This window comes from Megalobrama amblycephala, linkage group LG4 (genome assembly GCF_018812025.1).
Source record: "Megalobrama amblycephala isolate DHTTF-2021 linkage group LG4, ASM1881202v1, whole genome shotgun sequence".
NCBI classification, from domain to species: Eukaryota; Metazoa; Chordata; class Actinopteri; order Cypriniformes; family Xenocyprididae; genus Megalobrama; species Megalobrama amblycephala.
In genome coordinates, this window is record NC_063047.1 from 47,597,644 (window position 1) to 47,609,748 (window position 12,105).

The following is a 12,105-nucleotide window of genomic DNA, read 5'->3' on the forward strand; positions in this document are numbered from 1 at the left end:
ATGGCATTGCCATTTTCAGTTTAAATTCACACAGACATAGTAAATACACACAGACGCAAACACATACATCATACAGAATGCATGAGAGAGCACTTATAAAACCTTGAGTCTGACTTCATCGTACACAAACATGCGTTGTGCATTGAAACTTGACATGGTCATACAATTACTTTGAACTTTTGAACAAAAGTTGACATGGATGGTTTAATCAGAGTATAGCAATGTGTTTGTGGTCCATGGCACCGTTTAAGCATTCAAGATCAAAAAGACCACAGGATAATTGTACTAGACTTCTTGTGCCCATTCATTTATGTGTTCAGACATAACCTGTACAGATTATGTTTGCCTTGTATCAAAGTCCTTTTGACTATCATATAATTTGGAACAATCAAGCATTTCCTGAGGTAGTGGGAAACTTGTGGTCTCTGCCTCTGCAGTGTCTGCGTGATGCAAATGTGTAGTTCCTGGTAGGATGAAGGACCTAGAGGAATATTTTTAGTGGATTTTACATTCCTCCTGGAATTTCTTTTAGTAACTAATGCTGAAAATATCCTAATGTGAACAAACTGAATCCACTAAAAAAATCTGATCCTACTGGATAAAACTTGGATATTGTTAAAGTTAATCAGAGCGCTGCTTGTATTGTATTGTATTGTATTGTATTAGAGATACCAGAGTTTTAAAATCCTGAAATATATGCTTTCCTATGATGTCCTACAAGAGCATGTTGGGAATTATAGTCCTGTTGGAAACTACTAGCTACATAACATATCAAATTTAAATTTGAAATCCTTTAAGAAAAATCCCATTATAATTCTTTAGGACTGATTCCAACATAAAATTATTACGTTGTTAAATTAGTATGTTGTTAACATCAGACACAATGGTGAAGATGCCATCCTGTGGGAACTCCCTATTTCACTCCACAACTGTGAATCACATATGACCCCCTGTGGACAGAATTGGTATGAACTTTTAGGGCTTGAATTTCTGCCACAATCAGAGCTTTAGTGCAATATAATATTCTTGATATTGCAATGTCAAGAAGAAAGGGCATCGAGCTCCTTCCCTTTTTCAAAATTTATTTAAAAGTGCTCCTCTCAGACAAATAGCAATAATAATATTGTGGTCAATAAAACAAATTAATTTGAATTATAATTAACATGACAATGTCTACAATAGTAATTAATCGCTCAAAAGTAGGAAAATTCCTGTTTATTTTTACATATCTGTCAGTCTGAGGCGTTGCCATAACGCGTTGCTATGGGTTGTGTGCGTTTTGATTGGCTGACTGATTTTCTCTGTTTGAAACCCTAGGCTCTCGAGCCATATATGGTTCTTTCACTGAGTGCCTATGGCTCGACGGAAGAAATTTATTATTTTTTCATCAGTAATCAAAGCTAGTGTGTTGATTTAATTAAAAATCTATATATTATATATTTTAAAATATTATATAATTCATCAATGCCCGTTTATCATGTTTAATACACCAACCAATCGTGATCTGGCACAACAAGTTCAAATTTCATTGGACAATGTGAAGTGGCGCGGTTCTAATTTATAAATGGCTGAAAATTACATGGACAGACTAACTAGTGATTTCTAAGGTTTGTGCTGTTTTATAAATCAAATTGCATCGCTGATGCATATTGTAACTGACTACAAAGCACTGCACAAAACCATGCAGCACCAAAAGTCACTAATGGTAAGTAGTGTTCAAATCATTTAGTGTATTTATGTATATTGATACACCGTTTACTATTTGATGAAACTAGCCTATCATAGTTAAATATAATTAGCAGCATTTTGAAATTGTGCTACTTAATATTGTTTTTATGACCTGCTGTGATGCTTTTTTTCTTCCAGGATTCTATGATGAATAAAAATGTAAAGATAACAGCATTTTTTCAAAATATAAATCTTTTCTAACAATATAAATCTTTACTATTACTTTTTATTAATTAACACATCCCTGCTGAATAAAAGTAGCCTATTAATGTGTCTGTATAAGTGTACAATGTTACAAAAAAAAAAAAAAAATGTTTTAAATAAATGTTCCTTTTTTAATTTTATTCATCAAAGAATCCTGAAAAAAAAGTATCACAGGTTATAAAAATGGGTTTATTAAAATAGAAAACCATTATTTTTAACTGTAATAATATTTCACAATATTAATGTTTTTTTCTGTATTTTTGATCAAATAAATGCAGGCTTGATGAGTATAAGAGACTTATTGCAAAAACATAAAAAAGTAATGTATCCCAACTTTTGACACACACACACTTATATACTGTGTTCCAAATTATTATGTGACATATCAGTAAGATTTCAGTACAATAAACATTCAGATTTTAGTTTTTCTAAGAAAATGTTTGTTTGTTTATTTATCCAAGTCTTTTTAGATAACTGGTATCAATCTCAGACGAAACTATTTGCCAGGTCTATGGAAACCCTACTTAGAGGTTGTTTCACATTATTAAGCAAGTCACAGTTCTCATGCAATATGGGGAGGAAGAAAGATCTTTCTGAAGATGAAAAGCATGAAATGGTGCAATGTTGTGCAAAAGGCATGAAAACAACTAATATTATGTGAAAACTGAATGGAGATTATCGAATTATCATAAGATTTGTGAGTGATTTAGAGCACAGCAGAACTCGTTCAGATAAAGGCTTATTAATGAAAGTTCCTGTCAAAAAAAGTAATTGTATTAAAAGGGCAGCTATAATAAAACAAATGTTGAGCAGCAAACAGGTATTTGAAGCTACTGGTGTCTCTGGAGTCTCAAAAAGCTCTCCATGCAGGCTGGCAGTTGTGCGTAAAGATGCATTTCAGCCACCCCTAACCAAACCTCACAAAGAGAAACATTAACAGTGGGTGTAGAAATACATTCTCAAACAGTTTTATTGCTGTGGGGTTTTTTTGCAGCATGGGATAGTGCATAGTGCATTGCATTTCAGATGGCACTATCTTCCTTTTTATACAATAGCTGAAAATGGCCAGTTATGAACTCCACATATCTTGCAAAAGTCATTTAAATACCCTCCATCTCACTTCCCAGTAATCCATCCATTTAGACCATCCATAGATCTATTGTAGTACGCCATTAGTCAGTAAATAAAACTATTTAAAAATGAATCTTCATCTATTTCTACACCCACTGTAGATGTTTCTCTTTGTGAGCTTTGGGTTGGAGTGTCTTAAATGCATCTTTACGCACAACTGCCAGCCTGCATGGAGAGCTTCTTGAGACTCCAGAGACACCAGCAGCTTCAAATACCTGTTTGCTGCTTAACACTGGCTTTTTTTTTTATAGCTGCCCTTTTAATACAATTACTTTTTTTGACAGGAACTTTCATTAATAAGCCTTTATCGGACTGAGTTCTGCTGTGCTCTAAATCACTCACAAATCTTATGATAATTTGATAATCTTTATTCAGTTTCACAAAATATTAGTTGTTTTCATGCCTTTTGCACAACATTGCACCATTACATGCTTTTCATCTTCAGAAAGATCTTTCTTTGTCTCCATATTGCATGAGAACTGTGACTTGCTTAATAATGTGGAACAACCTCTAAGTAGGGTTTCCATAGACCTGGCAAATTATTTTGTCTGAGATTGATACCAGTTATCTAAAAAGACATGGATAAATAAACAAACAAACATTTTCTTAGAAAAACTAAAATCTGAATGTTTATTATACTGAAATCTTACTGATATGTCACTTGCATAATAATTTGGAATGCAGTGTATATATATATATATATATATATATATATATATATATATATATTTTTTTTTTACATTTGAGCCCCTGCCCCTGAGGAACTCTCTGCACGTCCCTGTTGACGCAAGATATTAATCTTACAATCAAGCAACAAAGCACTCACGTCGCTTTATAAAACTCAATTTAAACCAATTGAGTCACATGGATTACTTTTTACTTTACAACCTTGAAAGTGTCAGTTACGTATAGGCTGTCAATTGAGGGACAGAAAGCTCTCAGATTTCAATAAAAAGATCTTCATTTGTGTTCCAAACGCCTTAGAGGTTTTGAACAACATGAGGGTTAGTAATTAATGACAGAATTTTCGTTTATGGGTGAACTAACCATTCAACTTTCCCACAACACTAACCTGCTACTTTAACGTTTGTGTTCTTCAAAATTAGCCTAAAGTTTACCTCATTACATCTTGTCTTGGTCACACATCTTATCATTATGACTGAATTCACAAAACTTGAATTAACACAAAACTCATAAGCAGAGCTTATATTTTTTTTTTTATTATTATTATTTTTTTTTTAACTACCTTTTTGTCTTCACTAAATCCATTTAAATACTCCTGTGGTGGTGTGACAAATACTTTCTTAAAGGGACACAATTTTAATACTTTCACAAAAAACATATGTTGACAACTACCCAAGTACAGAGTCCTTGTGTGACGTTTTCAGACAGAGAATTTAGAAACCTTTAAAGTGTTTGAAAGAGTGAATGAAGGAGACACACCATATCATCCATACAATAAATTTTAGTGTTGTTGTAATTGTGAGAGCCAGAAAGAATCTCAAAGCTGTGAAAATGTGCCCATCACAGTATAAAACATTTAAAAATTCTCAGAAAGCAATTACATATAAAGCAATAGAAAGTGATTTTCAGTTGCTACAATCAGAAACAGAGAATGCATGTAGTAGCACTGAAAGTCTGCAACAAATACAACAAAGCAAAGAATCTCATACATTGGTCAATCTGGTTACCAGTAGATAAGATAATGCAGTGATTGACAATGAAGAACTTACAGTACAGTGAATTACAGTTTTAAAGACATTGAGAAATGTCTCCATCATCCAGGCATTTCACCTAAGGATAAAGCTAAGGAGACACTGCAATAATTCTGTACAAACACTGTGTAATTGTTGTGAATATGTGCAATAGTTCAGACAGAAATGATTCTGTCTTTATTTACCCTCCAAACCTCTTTAGTGCACACAAAAAGATGTGTTGTAAAGAATGTTCACGCTGCTATTTTCTATACTTTTAAAGTAAATGGGGACTGCATGGGGTTGTTACATAACAAAAAGGCAAAAAGCATCAAAAGAACATTAATTTTCCATATAACTGAATACAATAGTTTTGTGTGAGGAACAGAAATTGGTGTTGTAAATAACTGAAAACACTCGCTTCTGCACATTGTTGCACCAAGTTTGACAGCCAGCAGCGATGACAAGTGTCTTTGATTCCTGAATGTCTCGCAGAAGAAGAAAACAGGTTTGGAACAAAATAAAGGTGAGTAAATGAGGATTTTTGGATGAAATTCACTATATGAAAAGATAGGAAATTAAATATTACACTGAAGATTTCGATTTAACTTGCACACAAACTAAGAGTTTAAAATCAAGAAAAATCATATATAACTTAAAGAATAAATATAATCAAAGTAAATGAAAAAGGAATAAACAGGAAGAGATCTAAGGCCAGAAACATACTCTATGCAAGTTCACAAAACGAATGCTTGGTGTGCACATTCAAAGCAGTGTACATATAGGACCGTACACACAGAATGCTTTTTTTTTTTTTTTTTTTACTGCACTACTTTTCTATTGTTTTTCTATGTAAAAACGCACTAGACGAACATGTTTGCTGTTGTGGAACAGGTCTTCTCTTTGCCAAATAATCTCTCAAGTCAAGAAGTTCCAGATGCCAAATATCAGACTTTATTGGTCCGCTCAACAAAGCCAAGATGCCAGCTGATCATATAACAATCGTAACTCTCTTTTACAGGCCCTTAACAAGCATTTTCCTTACTGTGGTGGTAGCATACCTCATCAAATGTGCCGCGGATCAAACGCCTATGCCATTAAACCACGTGTTATTAGTCAGGTAACTAGCTGTGAACATGTCAGCAGCTGACAAGTGTGTACTATTGTATTTACTAAATCAGCAAGAGTAGAGAAGATAACCATGTACATGTCAAAGCTGTAGCAGATGGTATACATTGCTCTGATTAATGAACTGAATTATACTTCAGAAAACTTGCACAGCGAGGAGCGTTTGCGTTCACAGGCATACAGTATGTTTCAGCTCTAAATCTCTAAGGCTCTTTCACAGCTGTCACACTGAATAGATCTCCTCAGTACAGATTTATACAGAGCATAGATCAGACAACACCATGCTTATTTATTTCAAAAGCTTTTTAAACATATTACAGATAAAGGAAAATATATCTGCAAATGAATACAAAAAAGCAATCACTGATTCATAATTGATAAAAGAACATTTAATTTACAGTGGAGGATATTAGAATCTTTGTCTCTCCTTCAGTGTGTGTCTTTGTTGCTTCAGCAGCATTTAAAACACTATAATGATCATTTAAACTGTAAAACTTCCCCCACAACCATCCTCAAACTGAAGCTACAAGACCTTAGAGAGCTCTGTCATCTCTTTTTCCGTGTGCAACACCTACGCACATTCACAGTCTTTTTCACATTTTTTCACAAAGCAAAATGTCTAAGGCATCTTGAATGCATACATGGGTGAATCTCACTTGGTAAAAAAAAAAAAAAAAAAAAGTCTTCATGGCTATATTTCATCCTAGTAGAAAAATATAGGACCGGTTTCACAGACAGGGCTTAGCCTAAACCAGGATAAGGAGGATTAGGCCTTAGTTCAATTAGGATATTTAAGTAACTTTTATAAACCTACACTTGAAAAAAAAAAACTTTACTGGTGTGCATCTTGAGACAAAACAATGGCACTGACATATTTTAAGATATGTCAGTACAAGTCAGTTAAAACAGCTCAAACATGCATTTTAGTCTAGGACTAGCTTAAGCCTTGTCTGTGAAACCGGGGACATAGTGTATTTATTTACTATAGATTATAAGGAAATAAGGAAAATGAACCTTTTATAGTAATATATAGACTTTATGCGCCAGAGAAACAAGTGTGCAGCCATCTTTAGGATTTTGTGTTTGAACTTCTGTTTTTTTCGGGTAGCTCTGTATAATTTTATGGCATCGCTGTCGAAGAGTAATTAGCTGCTGAAGTGGATTTACTTATTGTATAATTAACGAACGTTTTCATGAGCATTGTAATGTTTGAAGCTGATGTCATAACAAATGTCAGTAGACCGTGAAGATTTTAGGAGAGCAGTTCATTCATAAATCCGTAAGATCTTACCTTCATTTACCAACTTTGTTTTATTGTGTTTTAGTTGTGTTTATCGTATTTATTTATTTTTTTTATATTTTTTGTCTGATCCTTTGTACAGCACTTTGGTCAGTCGTGTGGCTGTTTTATAAGTGCTATATCAATAAACGGAACTTAAACTTGATCTTACCTTCATGATGTGGAAATACAAACTGGAAGATAGAACACAACGAACGCAGCGCTGAAAAGGGGCGGGGCTGCATAAGGTCTATAAAACAGAGCATTCGGAAGAACTCTTTTATTTTAAAGGTGCCCTTGATTCAAAAATTGAATTTATCTTGGCATAGTTGAATAACAAGAGTTCAGTACATGGAAAAGACATACAGTGAGTCTCAAACCCCATTGTTTCCTCCTTCTTATATAAATCTCATTTGTTTAAACGACCTCCGAAGAACAGGTGAATCTCAACATAACACGTATTACGTAACAGTCGGGGTGTACGCCCCAATATTTGCATAATGCCAGCCCATGATGTTCCCAACATTATAAAAGGCATTAGACAAGGGCAGCCAGTTAACGTCTGGAGCTGCACACAGCCGAATCATCAGACTAGGTAAGCAAGAACAACAGCGAAAAATGGCAGATGGAGCAATAATAACTGACATAATCCATGATAGCATGATATTTTTACTGATATTTGTAAATTGTCTTTCTAAAAGTTTCGTTAGCATGTTGCTAATGTACTGTTAAATGAGGTTAAAGTTACCATCGTTTCTTACTGTATTCACGGAGACAAGAGCCGTCGCTATTTTCATTTTTTAAACACTTGTAGTCTGTATAATGCATAAACACAACTTCATTCTTTATAAATCTCTCCAACAGTGTAGCAATAGCCGTTAGCCACGGAGAACAGCCTCAAATTCACTCAGAATAAAACTTTAACATCCAAATAAATACTTTACTCACATAATTCGAAGCATGCATACAGCATGCATGACGAACATCTTGTAAAGATCCATTTGAGGGTTATATTAGCTGTGTGAACTTTGTAAATGTGCTGTAATATAGTCGAGAGCTCGTGTGGCAGGGAGCACGCGATTTAAGGGGGCGGCGCCGAGTGTAAATCAGTGCATTGTTAATGATGCCCCAAAATAGGCAGTTAAAAAAATTAATTAAAAAAAATCCATGGGGTATTTTGAGCTGAAACTTCACAGACACATTCAGGAGACACCTTAGACTTATATTACATCTTGTGAAAGAACGTTCTTGGGCACCTTTTAAAGTGGTTCTTTGAGTTCATCCACACCAAATAGAAAATCAGAGTCCACACCACAAACGACTATAATGATTACAACGCAGAGGAATCTCTTCAAAACGATTTTTTTCCCCCAGCTGATGAACGATAAAAGCATTGACAGCCAATCAGAATCCAATCCTGTTTTAAAGAGCTTGAGCATTTAAAGTGACAAACAACAAAACTGTATTGGATGCTAGTTATCATTCATGGTGTGAATGACCTTTAAAGTAGCCTACACAGTTCTATATTCCCACAATTTTTTTTAATTTGTCATGATGGTGAGCTGCATTTAGAAATGGTGGCTAGCAGACAAAAAGCATTCATTTTGATCATGGCTTTTCTTGAAAAGAAAACTGAAAAAAAATTGTGTGTGTGGAGCAAGTGGTGGTTTGTTGTTGGGTTAAGCTGGGCTCAGACTACAGGAGTTTCAGGCCGATTTATGTCTGATTTACCCCTCCTGAGAATCTGAGAAAAAAACCAAGTCCATGATATTGGCGGGTTCCGATGTTAGGCCCATGTGAGGCGTTCCCAATCTGTCAGGGCCGCCCCCATTTTTATTTATTAAACATGTTTGATATTTAGGATTTTAAATCGGAAGAAATCGCTATGGTTGTGAACCTGGTGAGTGTAGAAAGCTGCTAGCAGACGTAAACATGACCTTTTCTGCTACATGTATATGTTTACATCCGCTTATCCATGAGATCACGTGAGGTGGGGTATGAATATCCTCTAGTGTGTGCTGCGCTACAATTTTCAAATCTTGTAGCGTGTGCATGTTTGAGATTTGCGAGAAAAAAATCGGTGAAGATTCTCCTTATGTGCGTGCTGCAACCAGATTTCATAATCGTTTAGATTTTACAAACTCCTATAGTCTGAGCCCGGTTTTAGGGTTCTGTGGTCCTTTTGGTGTTTGATTTGACGGTTGTCGAAGTCACACTGCAGAATTTTGTCAAATTTGATTGCAATGGTCATTAATCAGCTGTCGGCGAACTAGTGATCAAACTACAGATTTGAGCCTAGTATCAGACGAATCTTTAAGGTAGTGTTGTAGTCAAGACCACCTAAACTGAGACCAAGTCAAGACCAAGACTTTGGGGGCTTGAGACCAAGACAAGACCAAGACCAAGGCAAGTTGAGACCAAGTCAAGACCAAGACCAGACTAGCATTCCTCAAATTCATCTGAAAGATCCACATTTACTGCCTGAGAAATGTCTTGTTTTTTAATCAATAATTACAATTAGAATAATAAGATACTATATAGTGCTGTTACCAACTATATATAGTATATATAGAGCTGTTAGCTGTTACTAACAACAAAATTGATCTTTACACTGCAGAGGTGGAACAGAAGTTGCATCTGAATTGGTACAATTACAAATGCACAAATAATGTTGAGAATAATGTTTAAAAATAATATTTTGTTTATTGGACATTTGTAAAAAACCACGTTTGCAATTGTGCTCATATTTGTGAAAACAGCCCTCTTTCTTGTGATATTGCTTAATTATATGTTATAATATAAATATCATGATCACAAGTACTTTTCTGCAATCATATCTTGAATTTTGAGTGCATTTGTATTAATTTTGGTGACATTTTTGACACAATCCCTTCTGAACTGATAAGTTATTGATTGCATTTGAAAAAGGAATTTTTACATCCAGTCAAATTAATGATGCCATCAAAGAAATCAGACAATGCAACAGCAATTTAGCGATATCTCCGCAGTTGTGGTCTTGACCGGTCTTGAAATAAAATCCTGAGTCCTTTTAGTCTGAGATCAAGACAAGGCTGAGACCAAATGCGGCCGAGACCAAGACAAGACCAAGACCTTCAAAAAATGGTCTTAAGACTGGTCTTGAGTACAACAACACTACTTTAAGGTTTTACAAAATTTGTCTCAGATGGTTAAATCATGGCCAAAATCTTACAGTGCGCACCCAGTTTTAGTCGGTTTAGTTAGTGGTTCTCAAAAAGAACAAATGAAAATATGATTAGATATCACAAATAAAAAAGCATGAGAAAGTATGATGCGTTTAAATGTAATTAAGAGATTTAGATATTAGTCAGTTATGTTCTAAGTGAGAGTAGCTAAACAATTTTCTGAAACTATCAATGAGGATATGATCAATTGTTTTAAGTGAAAAATATCCGGTTGCCAAAGGGTCTGATGTAAGTTTAACCTGTTCTGAATTTAATTAGCAGTCATTTAAATGACGATGTGGAGAAAAATAGGGTATTGCTTTCATTTGAATTAGTCACGTCTCTGCTTTCTGGCAGAATTACAATATTGTGATGTCATTCCTTACTGTGGTTGAAAATTATACTGTGGAAGAGATTTTGGTTTAAAATTACTTGCATTGTGGTTAGGATTTTGGTCATATCACCCACCTCTAAATAGTTTAAACAGAGAGCTGCTTGAAAGTCAACACGCGGTTTGCAGTGTGTGTGTTTACTCACTACTCCTAATGTGTGTGCACTAACTTGTATGGGTTAAATGCAGAGGACAAATTCTGAGTATGGGTTACTATACTTGGCCTTCATGTCATGTCACTGTCATGTTATAATGCTTTAATCCCCCAGTGAGCAACCCAGAGGCGACAGTGGCAAGAAACGGAAAACTCAATTTTAGTGGTAACAGGAGAAAAAAAGAAAAAAAAAAAACCTTGGGAGATCATCAGGGGAGCCAGTTCTCCTTTGGCTAAACAATTCAAATGATGTCAACATAAACAATAACAAGAGAATTTTAGGTTCGAACCTATGCGGTGGATGTGGATTAGCTATTGTGCTAATTCCGGCATATTTACACTGATGCTTATTGCTGATTTGTTGATCAATGTTCACTGTCCTAATTCAAATAAAAAATAAATAAATAAATAAGATTATGTTTCAGTGTGAGGAAAAGAAAAAGAACAGTATATTGTGTCATAACAGTGAAATACATTTGCAAAGAACAAGAGCAATTATACATCTCGGCAGTGGCAGTGTTTGTTTGAACTGAATTTAATTCATGCTAATTTAACTAAAAAATGCTTATATCAGCATAGGATGGCTTTAATTATTGTACAGTGAAATATTTTTTTCCATATTAATGGCTTAATTTGTTTACACAAAATCTAATTTATTTTCTTTTTTCATTATGGGATGAAATATGACCCAGATATTTTTTATTTTTTATTTTTTTTCATGAGATTCATCCATATACACACTTATATTCCCATACTCAGAACTGGACAAACAGAATGGAATATTACATCTGAGATAATAAATGAATATACTCCAATAGCAGTTGTTTTGCAATCGAATATTTTGTCAAACACACACAAACAGACAGACCTTCCACACACGTCAGTGGCAAATGAGGGTTGGATGAGATCAGTCAGCAGAATAGATGGATACTTCGCTCCCACCCTGAGAAAGGGAAAGAGAAAGAAGGATGCTAAAGCAGGCACACTCTCAATCAATTAGCTTTCATGCGCTGGAGAGCACCAAGGGCAGTTCCATTAGCTCAGAAGCACTTCTATCCCTCTACAAACACACGCCACCCACTCTCCTGTAACAACACGCTTGTTTGAATATTCAATTCACACAGGCTCACCTTAATTAAGCATTTAATTAGCACATAAGACGCAGAGCGATTCAATATGATACAGGGGTACAC